This window comes from Lepisosteus oculatus, unplaced genomic scaffold (assembly GCF_040954835.1).
Source record: "Lepisosteus oculatus isolate fLepOcu1 unplaced genomic scaffold, fLepOcu1.hap2 HAP2_SCAFFOLD_40, whole genome shotgun sequence".
NCBI lineage: Eukaryota > Metazoa > Chordata > Actinopteri > Semionotiformes > Lepisosteidae > Lepisosteus > Lepisosteus oculatus.
Genome location: NW_027167934.1, coordinates 316,650 through 332,004, shown reverse-complemented (window position 1 = coordinate 332,004; position 15,355 = coordinate 316,650). Strand labels below are relative to the sequence as shown.

The window sequence follows — 15,355 nt, the reverse complement described above, 5'->3', positions numbered from 1 at the left end:
TTATCTGGAACCGTCCTTCAGTGGTTTACTTCACATTTTACTCATCGTTTTCATTATGTTCAAATATCTAATAATTGTACTGCTTCATCAATGTCACCAGTTCAATTTGGGGTACCAGAAGATCAGTGCTGGGACCAATATTGCTCTCTCTCTCTACATGCTGCTGCTAGGTAGGATAATATGAAAAAATAATATGAACTTTCATTCATATGCTGATGACACTCAAATAAACATTTTGTTTACACCAAACGACAACTCTTCTATTATCAGTTTAGTTAAATGCATTAAGGAAGGAAATACTTGGATGTGTGAAAACTTTTTGTTACTCAACTCTGAGAAAAATGAGGATCTGTTGATCGGAGGCAACAATACTGATAGGACTACTATAACTTCAGCACTTAACTCAGAGGATTTAAACATTTGCCTCAAAGAGACAGCACGTAACCTAGGCGGCATATTAGACACAAGGCTCTAAGCAACTTGCATTGTTAAGTGCCTTGGGACAACCTTGTTGTGAAAGGCGCTATATAGAAATACATTGATTTGAATTGAATTGACAATGTAAAATGTTGTGTGTGTTGTTTGTTAAACAAGACTGTCTTTATTTATCAAAAAATAAAAGGAATTTGCTAGGAATGCAAACGTTAGGTTGCGCTTCTTCATGCTGCATCGTCGGCATGAGTGGAGCTTTTTAAACGTCTGTACTTACTGTGCCCCATAAGAAATCGTTTGTCCCCGTTCAAAAGAGATTGTGCGATGTCCTGCAGTGTTCGCAAAGCAAACCTTTGACAGTTTGAAAAGAGGAATTTATTCTGCTTCCTGTGCGTGCAGTAGTTACAAAGTTGAACGTCTTTACACGATTTGCTGCAGTTTTCAGTGGGCGGGCTTTGTCAGATGGCTTGGAAAAACGCACTGTGTTTCGGCTCGGGAAACATCATGAGAAGTGTCCTGCATGTTTTCTGTGTATAGCTGTCTTTTAACGCATACAGAATTCATTCGAAATCATTGATTTCTCCAATTAACAAGGGTCCCTTAAAAGATGATTCAAAGTAACGTCTAATCGGATTAGTTTCCTTAGAGCTGGTTCAGAGTTTGCTCAAGAGTTTACCTTTCACAGATGTGCAAAGAAGAATGTTGGGGGTGCATGCTTCAAGGTGCCTTACAGCTGTAGGGAGTGATTCGAGACGATTCGTGGCGTGTGCTCGTTCCCATATACCGTACGCCCCGGGGTGCAGTGCTAGGATGGCGTACAATACCGCTTGGGCACGTAACGGCGTTATATGCAAGTGCGGGACGTGAGGGTTTTCGTTTGTTCATTTTGTTTTGCTCTGCTTTGCTTTGTTTCGTGGTCAAGAGGCGTAAGGTAAGTCGTAATCCAGGGAGAACACTGGTGGCAAACAGTCCGAGGTGAGAGGCGAGGTCCAAAGTCGAAAAGGCAGAAACGCCAGGTAGAGCTCTCAAGGAGTAGACTCAATACCAGCGGGAAGCAGGTAAAGATGGTAAAAATAGCACTGCGTACCGCACGGTGGAGTGTGTGCAGGTGGGTTAACTCGTGCGGCGGCGTTTGTTAATAATCACCCGCTGCTGGTGCTGTTTAGATTGCTTAAGAGTTGGTCTTAACTGCCTGGCGGTCATGACAAGCTCCTCTTTAAGCTGTGGTTTAGTTTTGCATTCATGTGTTTCTAGAGCAGTTATTTATGGGGGTGGGTGGGTCCTTCACAGAGGCTCAGGACAAATCCCCTGCATGAAAGTCTACTCTGTGTGTTCAAACAGTCACAGGTCAAGAGCCAGGCAGGAGGACAATGGACAGAAGAAGCAACGAACTAAAAATAAAAGAACGAATATGAAAAAGCCACCATCTTTTTCTTTTTGACATTTTCCGACTTTCATGCAAGCCAGGACAAAGTTGCTCATAGCTACTTGTGGATTCAAATACTCTATCGAGTGCTTTGATGAGTTTTTGCAATTTGATTGTCGTCCTGTCAACCTGTTTCTGTTTTTTTTTTTCAATCTAGTGATGGAAAGTAAGAGGGAAATGATGGAGCAATCAATAACAGCTCCGGAAAAATGGCAGAAAGAAATGGCCCGTCACTAAGGACATTTGTGAAGCAGAGGAGTGACATCACCACAAAGGCGACTTATTCTGCTGATTGTTTTGGTGAATAATGATTGAGGCGTGTTAAGAGAAAGGTAGCTGCGTCAGCATGCTTAGGCTGCAAAGGATAAAGCAAAGGTTTACTCCATGCTGAAAAGAGAAGAAAAGAAGCACAACGTTTCGGCTGTGGAGTCTTCTGTGCCATCTTCTTTAGCGATGGTGATGATGTTTACATTGGAAAAACTGAGACACGCATACTGGAGGGGCTTGAACCACCAACTTTTCAGCACCAGAGAGTCTGACAGTCTTTTGTGCGCCCTACATTTGCAGGTTTATGGTCAAAGAAAACAATCACTTGCGCTTCTTGCAGCCGGCAATCTTTTTCCACTGACAACCAAGAAATGGATTTCATCTTTCACAAGCTGTATGGATTTCTTCAAAAACAAGTTATTCCAGAAAGGAAATGAATTCTTGCATTAAACTGAACCAAGCTGTACATGTTTGTCTGAAATGAGACATGCGGCACAACAAGACACGGAGAGAGGCACCGCTGGTATTCAGACCCAGGATCGCCTGCTTACTAGGCGGGCACTTTAAGCCACTAGGGAACAGCGCCAGCGGAGCACCGCGCTTTTACAGACACTTGGACACATCTGCGTTCGGTGTGCACTTAACCTGCTCTCTGAGCCCGTTGCCTCCGTCCCATTTAATAGCAGAACTGACGCCAAGAGAAATGATGAGAAATGGCATTTATCGGGCACTTTTCATGTCCAAGGAGCTCAATGCCCTTGACACCTCCCCAAGGCGACAGAGCTGTGCATTCTTTGGCGACACCATTTTTTCTTTTGTTTAATTTCTATACTTATTGATAGAATAAAAACGATATGTCATGTACTGTAAGGGAAATGTCTCTTTTCATGGGGAAAGCTAGCACCAGCAAATGTTGTGTTTAGAAGAAGTGATTTAACATGACACGTGACCTAATTTACCGGAGCAAAAGCTCACCCAGCAAGCCCTGCTTTACTTCTACAGGAGAGAAGTACTGTAGAGTCTGCAAGATGTTCAGCTGGGTAGCTATGTCAGCATGCCTCGGCTGCAAAGGAACAAGTACTAGGTTTATTGCATGCTGAAAAGAGAAGAACGGAAACAGCGTTTCGACTGTGAGGTCTTCTCACACCTGAAGAAGCCTCACACCTGTAAAAGGCTCCATGGTTTTCTTTCTTCTCTTTTCAACATGGAATACACCTATTGTCTGCAAGATGTGACAATTTCATGGTGTTTTGGAAGAAAACCTTTTTTCTTTGAATTCAAAATCAATCGGAATTTCAGCACGACACATCAACACTTTTTCTGTTTTAAGGAGATGATATTTTAAACCTGATAAAAATAGTAGGAAACACAAGTTTCTTGCTGTGAAAATTTAGATGGGGAAGTGTACTACTAGTAGCAGTGTAGAGCTCTCTGTGGTGGAGTGCAAGCGCATGTTCTATGGGCCAGTGGCGTAATGCATAACGCGTCTGACTTCGGATCAGAAGATTGTAGGTTCGAGTCCTGCCTGGCTCGTGAGGCTTTTAAACCTCTCAGGTTCCTCGGTAACAGGTTGCCGTCATGTATATGAACTATAGAAAAGCATTTGCCACAACCCGTAAATTAGCACGCAAGTGCGGGCTGGTGAACACAGAACTGTATGGAGATCATCTCCAGCTCCGAGCTCAATTGCAATGAAAAAACATGCAGAACAGAACTGGAGAGCAGCTGAATTTGTGCTCAGTAGGGTGGGGAGGACTCAGCATTGCTATTGTTCTAATTGGCATGAACTGCAGGGGATCTGAATCAGAACACGACACTTAGTTCGATCATTGTGTCAATATGTAGGCCACGTTAATACAGAATTATTACTTTGTCTGTCTCGTCTTTGTATATAGCTGAATGTCCCTGACAATTTCATGTTAGTTTTTAAGAACGACATTGGTGCTAATATATACATATATAGCATATAAGGAACACGTAAAAGTTTAGTCCATGCTGAAAAGATAAGAAAACCGCCACAAAGTTTCATCTTGGAATAAATCTTTACTTGTTGTTTTGCAGCCTACCCATTCTGACCTAACTCCTCCCTTGAAATTCCCTAACAGATAAGGGTACGTAACAGCTCATGCGATGCTCAGTTGCAATTTGTCCCAAAACAAACAAGAACAGCAGCTGAGGGTTTGAGTTTGAACATGCACTGTATTAAAGCAGCTTTTATTTCCATTGATAAATGCTAGATATTCCTACAGAGATTCTCCAGGTGAGTAAGCGATTCCTGTTTCTGTTTCTATTTTTGTTTCATATATATACAGTATATATATGTTACATGTGTCTCTGCAATAGTATAAATGTGTTATACACTATCAGGGGCTGCTTTTTTGTGCACCTCATCTACAACAAGGGTTTTTTTTTCATTTATGTTTGTGGACCTTCACCATTTGAGGAAGTGAGTTAGATAAGAAAGTTACAGGTATGGTGAGCAATGACTGACAAAGGCACGTACTGCGTATTCCTTACAGAAGTGTAAGCAATTTGTTCTAAAAAACACCGGCTAAAGTCCAACATCGTTAGCAATCTTATTACTTAAACAGAATTAACATCAATAAACTGTAAGGTGCTGGTACATGCGAGTAGATTTGATCTTCTATTAAACAAAAATGCAATTACAGCTCTAAAAAGGTCAACCTAGACTTCTGTAACAGATCTGTTCAGGTCATCGCTGTTTCTCTGACCTTCTGAGTCTTTGGAATTTTAAAAGTGTATTTTGCTTGCCTTTCATGTGGTCTGTGTACAAGTCACTGTGGCGTATGCGGTCCTACACAGCCTTGCTATAGACGTGACGAGCCTCCACTATGTTGCAATGGAGAACAGGTTCAGTACGGAGCTGCCGAGAAAATTCAGCTGGAAAGCTCGTTGCAGAAAAGCATCGTTATCTGTGTCCAGCGGCAAAGCGTCCATCGTGGGTGCTGAAGAATCGATTTCACAGGCTGCGGGTCCAGGCGATTTAGAGTGTTAAAGGTCCCAGCGAAAACGAAACGGCGCTGGTCCTTTTACACGCACGCACGCAACCAAATGCAAAGGACGCCGTAGTCGGCAGGATTAGAACCTGCGCGGGGAGACCCCAACGGATTTCAAGTCCGTCACCTTAACCACTCGGCCACGACTACAGCGAGCGCCGCGGCCGCTGTCTTCTTGCTACAATCGAACAGGGAGTGCGAGGCGGCGGCGGCAGCGGAGGCAACTTTTTTCAAGTTCGCTCTCCGTTTAAGAAACCTTTTACGCCATACGTGCAAGCACACACACACACACACACACACACACACACACACACACACACACACACACACACACACACACACACACACCTCAGAGGACTTAAGGGTGGCTTCAAGTTGGAATGATAAAGTCTCCCCGTTCGGACATGAAAACAGAACGTTCTTAGACAGAAAGCAATCAACAATGGAGACATGTGGATGACGATTTTAGTCACTGCACTTTGAATAGCATTTTTACTCCAGTTACAGGAGATGCACCAATGGCCCTTGACCTACGCTCTTACCAATGCCTTGAACATTCAAACAAAACAGCCCTCAAGTCCTGCGGTTTAATATAACGCTGTTACGTGTCGAGGCAGTATTTGACTCTGTCCTACCGTTGAGACACGGGGCGTATATGGAAACGAACACATGCTACGGATCGTCTCTAATCGGTCCCTACAGTTGGAAGGCTCCTTGAAGCGTGCACCCCCATCATTCATCTTTGCGCATCTGTGAAAGGTAGACTCTTGAGCAATGTTTGAGCCAGCTCAAAGGCAACTAGTGCTATTGGACAGACACCTCTGGAAGATCCTAAGAGTCTCTTAACACCACTTCCAGCAGCAAGCTTAATTGTTCGCTGGAGGTCTCCCACCCAGGTACTGACCAGGCAAAGAATCACCACTACATTGAATGAGGAAGTTAATCCTGAAATCCAATTACATATCTCAAGGTAAGACAAATCCATAAGAACATGTCTTAGTATTACTTCGTTTACATTAGTATGGCACTGAGTTGGAGCTCCTCTTTAAGCTGTGGTTTAGTTTTGCATTCATGTGTTTCTAGAGCAGTTATTTATGGGGGTGGGTGGGTCTTTCACAGAGGCTCAGGACGAATCCCCCGCCTGAAAGTCTAATGTGTGCGTTCAGACAGTCACAGGTCAAAAGCCAGGCAGGAGGACAATGGACAGAAGAGCCAACGAACTAAAAATAAAAGAACAGATATGAAAAAGCCACCATCTTTTTCTTTTTGACATTTTCCGACTTTCATGCAAGCCAGGACAAAGTTGCTCGTAGCTACTTGTGGATTCAAATACTCTATCGAGTGCTTTGATGAGTTTTTGCAATTTGATTGTCGTCCTGTCAGCCTGTTTCTGTTTTTTTTTTTCAATCTAGGGATGGAAAGTATGAGGGAAATGATGGAGCAATCAATAACCGCTCCGGAAAAATGGCAGAAAGAAATGGTCCGTCACTAAGGACATTTGTGAAGCAGAGGAGTGACATCACCACAAAGGCGACACATTCTGCTGATGGTTTTGGTGAATAATGATTGAGGCGCGTTAAGAGAAAGGTAGCTGTGTCAGCATGCGTAGGCTGCAAAGGATCAAGCAAAGGTTTACTCCATCCTGAAAAGAGAAGAAAAGAAGCACAACGTTTCGACTGTGGAGCCTTCTGCGCAATCTTCTTTAGCGGTGATGATGTTTACATTGGAAAAACGGAGACATGCGTCCCTGGGTGGGCTTGAACCACCAACCTTTCGGTTAACAGCCGAACACTCTAACCGATTGCGCCACAGAGACTGACGGCCGCTTGTGCTCCCTACATTTGCAGGTTTATGGTCAAAGAAAACAATCACTTGCGCTTCTTGCAGCCGGCAATCTTTTTCCACTGACAACCAAGAAATGGATTTCATCTTTCACAAGCTGTATGGATTTCTTCAAAAACAAGTTATTCCAGAAAGGAAATGAATTCTTGCATTAAACTGAACAAAGCTGTACATGTTTGTCTGAAATGATACATTCGGCACAACAAGACACGGAGATAGGCACCGCTGGTATTCAGACCCAGGATCGCCTGCTTACTAGGCAGGCACTTTAAGCCACTAGGGAACAGCGCCAGCGGAGCACCGCGCTTTTACAGACACTTGGACACATCTGCGTTCGGTGTGCAATTAACCTGCTCTCTGAGCCCGTTGCCTCCGTCCCATTTAATAGCAGAACTGACGCCAAGAGAAATGATGAGAAATGGCATTTATCGTGCACTTTTCATGTCCAACTGCTGCAGTTTTCAGTGGGCAATCTTTGTCAGATGGCTTGGAAAAACGCACTGTGTTTCGGCTCGGGAAACATCATGAGCAGTGACCTGCATGTTTTCTGTGTATAGCTGTCTTTTAACGCATACAGAATTCATTCGAAATCATTGATTTCTCCAATTAACAAGGGTCCCTTTTTGAACCTGCCAGAAGCATTCTTTCAATGTAACAGATTTACTCCGGGGAAAGGCAGCATGACATTGAGAGTAGCTCAAGCTTTCAGCACCCGTATCGGACTGCGTGTATGCAGACACCGCTCAGAATCCCCTGTAAGATTCTCCTTCAATTCCGTTTTGCAGTGCTTTAGCTCTTTCAAAAGGCTTCGCTTTGCTAGTCACAATCCAAGGCTCATGACAGCATTTAAAACCACACGCCACTGCGTTGGCCGGGAATCGAACCCGGGTCAACTGCTTGGAAGGCAGCTATGCTCACCACTATACCACCAACGCACGCCCACAGGAGCCCTGCAGGACACCACCAGAGAATGCTCACGATTTCGGAAGCTGTCTCCGGGACGTGCTGATTCCACACATCCTGAATAAATCATGATATAGTTAGTTGCTGTAGCTAGACGTTTAAATGAGTTTCATGGCCAGATGGACTGTTTCCTCCAGCGGTATAGTATTGCAGTGAGACAGCACGATGCCTGCAAGACTATGTCACGCTAAACGCCACAGATTGTGTTTGTCCGTTCGTGTCAGTCGTCCCGCAGCCACGGGAAGTGGGACACAAACATGCTGCAATGCTTTCAAGACGTTAGGATTTGTTTGTGTAACATCCGAGAAGAGTACTTGTGGCTTGAATGTGAACTGTACGTGCCCGCCCCCTTTCCTCTGTAGTGCATGAGTTCCTCCCGGCACGCCCTTCGTCATTGTTCTGTCATCTTGTATTTAAAGGCTTGTATTTCTGCTGCTGAAAATAAGCAACGGTTTTCTCACAACGCCCTTTGTTCCCAACGGAGCCCTTGTCTGTCATGAAATTCTTCAAAACCTCAAGCTAGAAGAAGAAGACGACAAATATGAAGCGTTACCGCAACGACATGCCATGAGACGATCGATAACGATTTCCATAGGATCCCCGCGGTTGCCTGGCAACCGTCAGCTTTGCGCAGTGGCAGTATCGTAGCCTGTGAGGTTTAGCCGAGGCGCGATTATTGCTAGTTGAAAACTTTTCCCAATACCCCGCTTCCGCCGGTTTGCAATACAATCGGCGAAAGCAATTTTTGACAGTCTCGTCAGAGACTGAGCAAGGTGTTTAAAGACAGATTTGGTCATGGTGACATCATGGTAGAAAGAAACGAGCTTGTTACGTCTCAACAGAAACGCTCTTTAGCTCTTTCAGCGTTATGCAGAGAACAGCGTCTGTCGAGATCACTTTTGAGTCAGCGCGAAACGCCGTGTGCTGTCAGTTTGATTTCATATTGCTCGTAGCGGCGCCCGGCTTTTGTCTGTCAAAAGTTAGGTTGCGCTTCTTCATGCTGCATCGTCGGCATGAGTGGAGCTTTTTAAACGTCTGTACTTACTGCGCCCCATAAGAAATGGTTTGTCCCCTGTAGTGGAAATCTAATGAGTTAATTGATTCTTAAAAATGTATAGAGCTTTACAAAAAAATATATTGGTGCTTTTAGATAATATTTCAAGGATATAACTGCTATGCTACAGTACGTGCAGAATTTTAGAAAACAGTTCGTCAACAAAGTACACTGTTTAGGTTAGTTTAGAAGACAATGTACCAAAATAATATATGCTGTCTGGGTCATTAAAATTAGCTGAAAGTAACTGATAAGCTTTGAATAACAAATCTAGTTTTTCTTCTCTCGCTCTATGATGTAATCTGTTTTCTCTTAGAGAAAGGGGAAGTTTTAGAAGGGACCAAGTGCTGAACTTCTTTACAGCGCAACGTCTTATAAAAACCCTGTACTGCTTGTAACAAATTGAGTCTCTGGTTGCACTTGGCGAAGTGGCAGCAGGGCTCCCAATATTGCAATATTGAAATAAAGACCTTACTCAGGTGAGAACTCTCTCTTGTGGCTTCCTTGATAGTTATATTTCCATGACATTTTGGGGGCTTGTCCGGGATCACAAACCTGAACGCGAACGGCTGCTGAAACTCCATCCGGACCCGGACAATTTTAGCAAATTGGACGAACCTCGGAGGATAAACTGTTTATCCTTCCAGAGACGCGTCTGGAGAATTGGCAGCTGTCTGACGTCAGTAAGTGATCCTTAAAAATTAATAGTTTGAGAAGCGAGCCACAGGGGTGTTCTCACGCGGGTTTGATGAGTCTGGGACTCAGATAAAGAACTTATCTTAACACAGACGTGTGGTTTTTGCTCTGCGGAGTAGTTAATGTGATAAGGTTCTAAGTAAGGCACCGATCGGTAAAAATGGGAAATTAAAATTCAAAGACGAAAATGGGACCGAGCAGTCCAGCAAAAGTACATGTACGACAAATTCGGAGAAACAATTATAGCCTGGGTTAGGGAAAAAAATTATGTTCATGAACTGTAAAGCTAGGGTAATAGGTGTAAGGGAACTTGCACATAATTTATATATGATAATTAGGGGCCCATAACTATGAAGGATCTTTGTAAGTGAATCAGAATGGACAGAGGAAAGTTGAATTAGGAAAAAGAAGTTTCCTGAAGAAGGGGAAACTTAGAAGAGAAGGAGAAGAAATGAAAGAAAATGAATTGGAAAACTTATTTAATGGAAAGAGGAATCACAGAAATAATGGGAAGCTTAAAAAAAGACTAGTCTTGAAACTAAAGAACAGCAAGCTGCAGCTAAAGTCATGGCCATGCGTACTAAAAAGAAAAAGTCTCCACCGAAATTAGAAAGCGGTCCGGAGCCACTTGTTTGTGAAATACCAATGTGCACTTTTCCAGGTCCAGAAGGAACTCCAGCATATGTACAGTACATTGACATTGGTCTCCTAGTGAATTATTTGCATTAGTTAAGTCTTTTCCTTAATTGCCTGATGATCGTAAAGAATTTAGAAGAAAGGCAAGCGCCTTGTTCTTGATTGTCTTAAGCCTAATTACAGTGACATAACCTTGTTGCTAGATCATATTGTTCCTAAAGGTTTACAACCTCCTCTAAAAAGGAGGAGGCAGATTGGCGGATACGTGACCCAAATGATGAAGAAGTATCCATCTAAATTAAACCACACGGACATGGAGAGGAAAAGTTAGGCGGCCGCTTCTAAAAAGAGGTAAGGACTCCTCTTTTCTAAAAAGTCCCTTGTCCTCTCCATGTTGCTGTGGTGGGTTCAGGGTTTTCCTGAAGCTGAAGCGAGTACAACAGAAAAATGAGTTAATGGTGTATGTGATTTAGATGCCTGTTTTGTGAAGGTGGGGTAGAAAAGGAGGGATTGCTGAAGGAATAGCATCTCGCCCTGCCCGTGCGAAAAAATCCAGGTGTTGCATCCTGGTACACGACTGCAGTACGGCTGAAGGTAGTAACTAGAATTGTACTCGCAGAAGAGCCGAAAATGGTAACTCGATTCAACTGTGTGTTTAAAGCCAGGATTTCGAACCTGGTCCGTGTTCCCGAATTGTGATAGTTCGTCAGTTTGTCTCGACTGGGGGATTCCGCGGGGCGCGTGGGAGACGTGAAAATGGTTTGGTGTGAAGGGGAAAAAAAAAAAGTTTGATTAATCCAAAGTGAAACTTAAAAGAAATATTGACCGTCAGACGGAATTTAGGCTGAACAGGAACGTAGAAAAGTGTATGAACCTTTGGATAAAAATATTTAGAGGAATATTTGAGAATTCAACAGAATATCATAGATGAGACGCAAAAATCCCTGATGGAAAAGCTAAAAGCAATGGCTGAACGAAACAAAGTTGTATATGTAGAAAAAGAAAAAGCAAAAGAAGAAATAGAACGCCTTAAGAGAGAATCTGGGAGAAGGGTGGGAATTAGTGTGGAGATTTTTGAAAGAGCATTACCCACCGAAAACTGATTAGAGAAAAGTAACAGCATGTCAGCAGAAGGAAGTGAGGATGTTTTCAGATTTTACAGAAAGGTTTATAGCTTTATGGATAGTATACTCGGGGTTAGCCGATGAAAAGGAAGTGAATGAAGATACTTCCACAGTAATAAAACAAATTTACTTGAGTGGGTTAAAACCTGATGTTGCCAAGAATGTGCAACTATGCTTTCCTGATATTACAAACAGAGACAGATGTGATTTAATAACTCGCGAAGCATGCATGCAGAAGTGCGAGCGCTGCAAATGGGTGGTAAAAAGACTCCCAAGGAGGAGAAAAGGGAGCCGCCAGTTTGTCGAAATTATTGTGCGACTTTAATGTTATACCGAGATATAAAACCTCAAAGACAAAACTACTAATAAGCTGGTGTGTAGCCTTCCTAAATTTATCTCAGGATTTAAATAAAAGTGAAATAATCTTACAGTGTGCAGTAACTGTGGGGCACAGGAGCACAGCTGTCCTGTTTTTAGACTAAAACAGCATAAAGATGTGATATAACGTTTTCTAACAGGTAACAGGAGGCTACAGGAGAAGGGGTGTAAGGGTTGTGTTTAAAGCAAATATAAGCTGTCACAGTCTGCTTGGGTAAAGATGTACAGTTTCAACTACTGATGTGGGTGGGGGACACCCCAGACCTATTGGGCTAGGATGCCCTGCAGCATTTATAAGGAATTTCTGTATGAAATAGCATTTATGTGAACTACCTCGAAAGAGTTATGTGATATTGTGATTGTTTTACCTAATGAGGGAATCCATAAGGCCGGGCTACTCCAAGTATTGGATCTTGAGAGGAAGAAAAAGGAGTATAAAACCAACTACATGATAAAGCCAGGGTGAATGCCTTCTCAGAACGAGCTTGTCTAGTGACGTATTGGTTTAAGGGGGGTAGTGCAGTCTAAAGACAAAATTGCCTTGACCCCTGCAGCAGAAACCGTTTTTGATGTTTTGAAACAAGCTTTCTTGCAGGCACTGGCCCTGGACAGGATTCCCTCAGACGGATCATCTGTATGTAATTTGTGTGTAAGTGAAAGAAATGGATCGTGAGCTGTTGTGCTGGTGCAGGAGGCATGGAGATAGGCATCGTCTGTTGGGTTATTATTATTCAGGATGTGGTGGCCAAGGGGCCGTGTTTATGTGTTGTGCAGGCTACCTGCCTGGCTGTATAAACTGTGAATAATCTGGTGTAGAACTAGCAGACCGAATGAAAAGATTTAATTGAAACTTGTAAATATGCTAAATGGAAAATTGTAGCAATTTATATAGACTGTATATATACATTTGGTGTATGACACAATTTTGGATGGCAGTGAAGGAATAGGGATTTCCCCAACATGGCAGGGACTCCAGTTAAGAATGCTGGGTTTGTCTCTGAACTGTTAGAAGCTTTGCAGCTGCTGACTGAAGTAGCTGTGGTAAAGTGTAAATCACATAATAAAGAAATGTTTCCAGTAACTCGAGGGAACAACTTTGCAGATGTAGCTGTCAGGTGAGCAGTACTTGTAGAACAGGAGTCTGAGACCCCTGTGAGACCTCTGTTGGGTAAAAGGGGACAGCTGCAGGATATTCAGGCTGAGGCCTCTAAAGCAGAGAAAAGGACATGGTTAGAAAAGAGTGTGGTGCTGCCAGCACACTGGACACTCTGCAGGCCCTCACAGCCTAATGCCCTTTGTAGCTCGACAAATGCACTCTGTCGGACACCTGGGTGTGAGTCAAATGGTGTGCTGGTTACCCAAACCTGGGTGGGGACCGTGTTTGAAGCAGTAGCCACTTATGTGGTATCTCAATGTGATGCTTATCAAAGGAACTCAACTACAGTTCAGGTGCAGGTGCTACAGATCAAAAGGCCTGCTCCTGAGAAACCTTTCATGCAGTAGCAAATGTTTACAATTTACATTTGTAAAGGGAAACCTTGGCTCTTATAATCTGTTTTCCCTGTGGGTTGCTGTCACTGCCTCTGTGTCTACCAAACACTTGATGATGGAGATAAGCCCTCGGTGGGCACTGACCTACCGCTTGTATTATGATCAAGGGACAGGCTGTGGCTGGATTATTCGGGGTGAGATGGACTGAGATCACCCTAAGTCTGCTGGAACAGTGGAATGAAGGAACAGAACTCTAAAAGATCGACTAGACATCAGACTGAAGGAACGCCATGGAATGCGGGCTGGATCAAACAGAACTGTGTAATAGAGCCTGTTTGATATCATCACAAGCCAATCAACAAAACTTCCTGGAGGGATGAATTTGGCTAATGGATTGTTGAATTTGCTAATTCTCTATTGTAGTATTGTAGGTTGTTAATTGAAGTGGTGCATGGGGCTGGTGAATAGGTGCTGGACGCTTGGTGACCTCCAGTAGAGGGAAGACACGACCTGATACCTGGCGAGTGGGTGTGGTGAGGAAGATATACCCTGCCAGATGTTGCAACCCTGCTGGGAAGGACCATATCAAGTGCAACTGACTACCGACTCTGCCATCTGAGTGACAGGACGAGATCGCTGGATCTACGCATTGCGCCGACACCGAACCACTGCACCAGAGACTGAGTGAACATTAATTATTATATTGTCACTGTTTCTGTGTTTGTTGAGCTTCCTGAGGGGGGGTGACAGTGTACCTGTTAAGTGTTAGGAGTTTTACTTTGATAAATGGGGATATGGAATCAATACTTTATCAGTCAGCCACAAATAATAATCAGAGCTCATGTTGGGATTGTATTGCTATAAAAGATGCTCATGGGAGTAATCCCCTTTGATAGAGGTGATTATTTAGGTTTACTGGCATGGGTAAATAGCCCTGCTTTTAGTCTGAGTGTAACTCAGATATATTAAAATGGAAATAACTGTATGCTCCTCGCTATAATCACAGTTTTAGGCCATTCTCTATTAGGGTGATAGACTGCTGTTTAGATGAGCAAAGACTAAACAGTACTTGTATTCTAGACAATTATTAGCAAATGAATGACTTAGCAAAGCACATCTATGATGAAGAAAAATATATATCATAATTATAATCCAGATAATTGGGGCATTGGTGCATGGCTACAGTCTGTGCTAGGAACCTGGAGAGGGTCTCTGGTTCAATACATATTTGTGTGTCTGGTATTATTCGTTATGATCATACTGTTAATATTCTGCTTGAAAAACATGTGGACTAAAGCTGCTGCTTCTGTGCTAATTGTACGCCCTGAAGGGATCATGAAGGTAAAAAAAATGTAGAGAAAGGTTCTCCTATCTAGTGGTAGAACCTGATGGGTAGAACAATATAGTTTTAAGTGGGGTTACCCTTGGGAGTGATTCCCATAGATGCACATTATTATTATGGTTTGTTTGTTTATAATAAGATGTTTTGCAGGAATGGACCAAAGAGAAATTTTACAACTTCAGCTAGAATTGTTCTGCAAAACGGCACAGCTGAGGCAGTGGAACAATGTGTAGATTTTTCTAAGAGTTATTACCCAGCTGTTGACCAATCTTGTAAAAAACCCCTAAGAAAAATGCTGGGCTCCAGCCCACAGGGATTTACCTGTGCTGTAAGAACTAATGCGTGAATAAGGAGACTGGATTCTGGTGAAAGACAGGAAAAAGAGGTGGTGTTCACTCAGGTGGAGGGGGCCGTGCCAGGTGCCCTGAATTCATGCTTCCCACTGTAAAAAGGTCACAAACGAACTGAGCAAAGAGCAGGAGTGATGTCTCCACAGGGATAGATGGGGATCACATGCTTGGGACTGATGTGCACAGCCTTTTTCCTTTTTATGTGGAAGCCTGTCACCACCCAGAAAGAGGAAGAATCTAAACGCGAAGCCTCTTTGTATACAAACTGGCTGAATGAAACTGATAATGAGGGGGATATGAGTAATTTGTGGTACAAATTTATAAAATCATACTGTAA

At 43.2% G+C, this 15,355-nt stretch overlaps 5 non-coding genes across 5 annotated transcripts; 2 read left to right on the top strand and 3 right to left on the bottom strand.

Annotated features, from left to right (window-relative positions):
* The first annotated feature begins 3,585 nt into the window (after positions 1 to 3,585).
* trnar-ucg (transfer RNA arginine (anticodon UCG)) lies at positions 3,586 to 3,658 on the top strand. The gene has a single exon. It is a non-coding gene; the product is annotated as a tRNA-Arg (tRNA).
* Positions 3,659 to 5,210: 1,552 nt separating this feature from the next.
* On the bottom strand, positions 5,211 to 5,292 carry trnas-uga (transfer RNA serine (anticodon UGA)). The gene has a single exon. It is a non-coding gene; the product is annotated as a tRNA-Ser (tRNA).
* A 1,592-nt stretch (positions 5,293 to 6,884) lies between these two features.
* Positions 6,885 to 6,958, bottom strand: trnan-guu (transfer RNA asparagine (anticodon GUU)). Its single transcript has one exon. It is a non-coding gene; the product is annotated as a tRNA-Asn (tRNA).
* Positions 6,959 to 7,847: 889 nt separating this feature from the next.
* Positions 7,848 to 7,919, bottom strand: trnag-ucc (transfer RNA glycine (anticodon UCC)). Its single transcript has one exon. It is a non-coding gene; the product is annotated as a tRNA-Gly (tRNA).
* A 650-nt stretch (positions 7,920 to 8,569) lies between these two features.
* LOC138228157 (U4 spliceosomal RNA) lies at positions 8,570 to 8,711 on the top strand. The gene has a single exon (XR_011185243.1). It is a non-coding gene; the product is annotated as a U4 spliceosomal RNA (small nuclear RNA).
* The last annotated feature ends 6,644 nt before the right edge of the window (positions 8,712 to 15,355 follow it).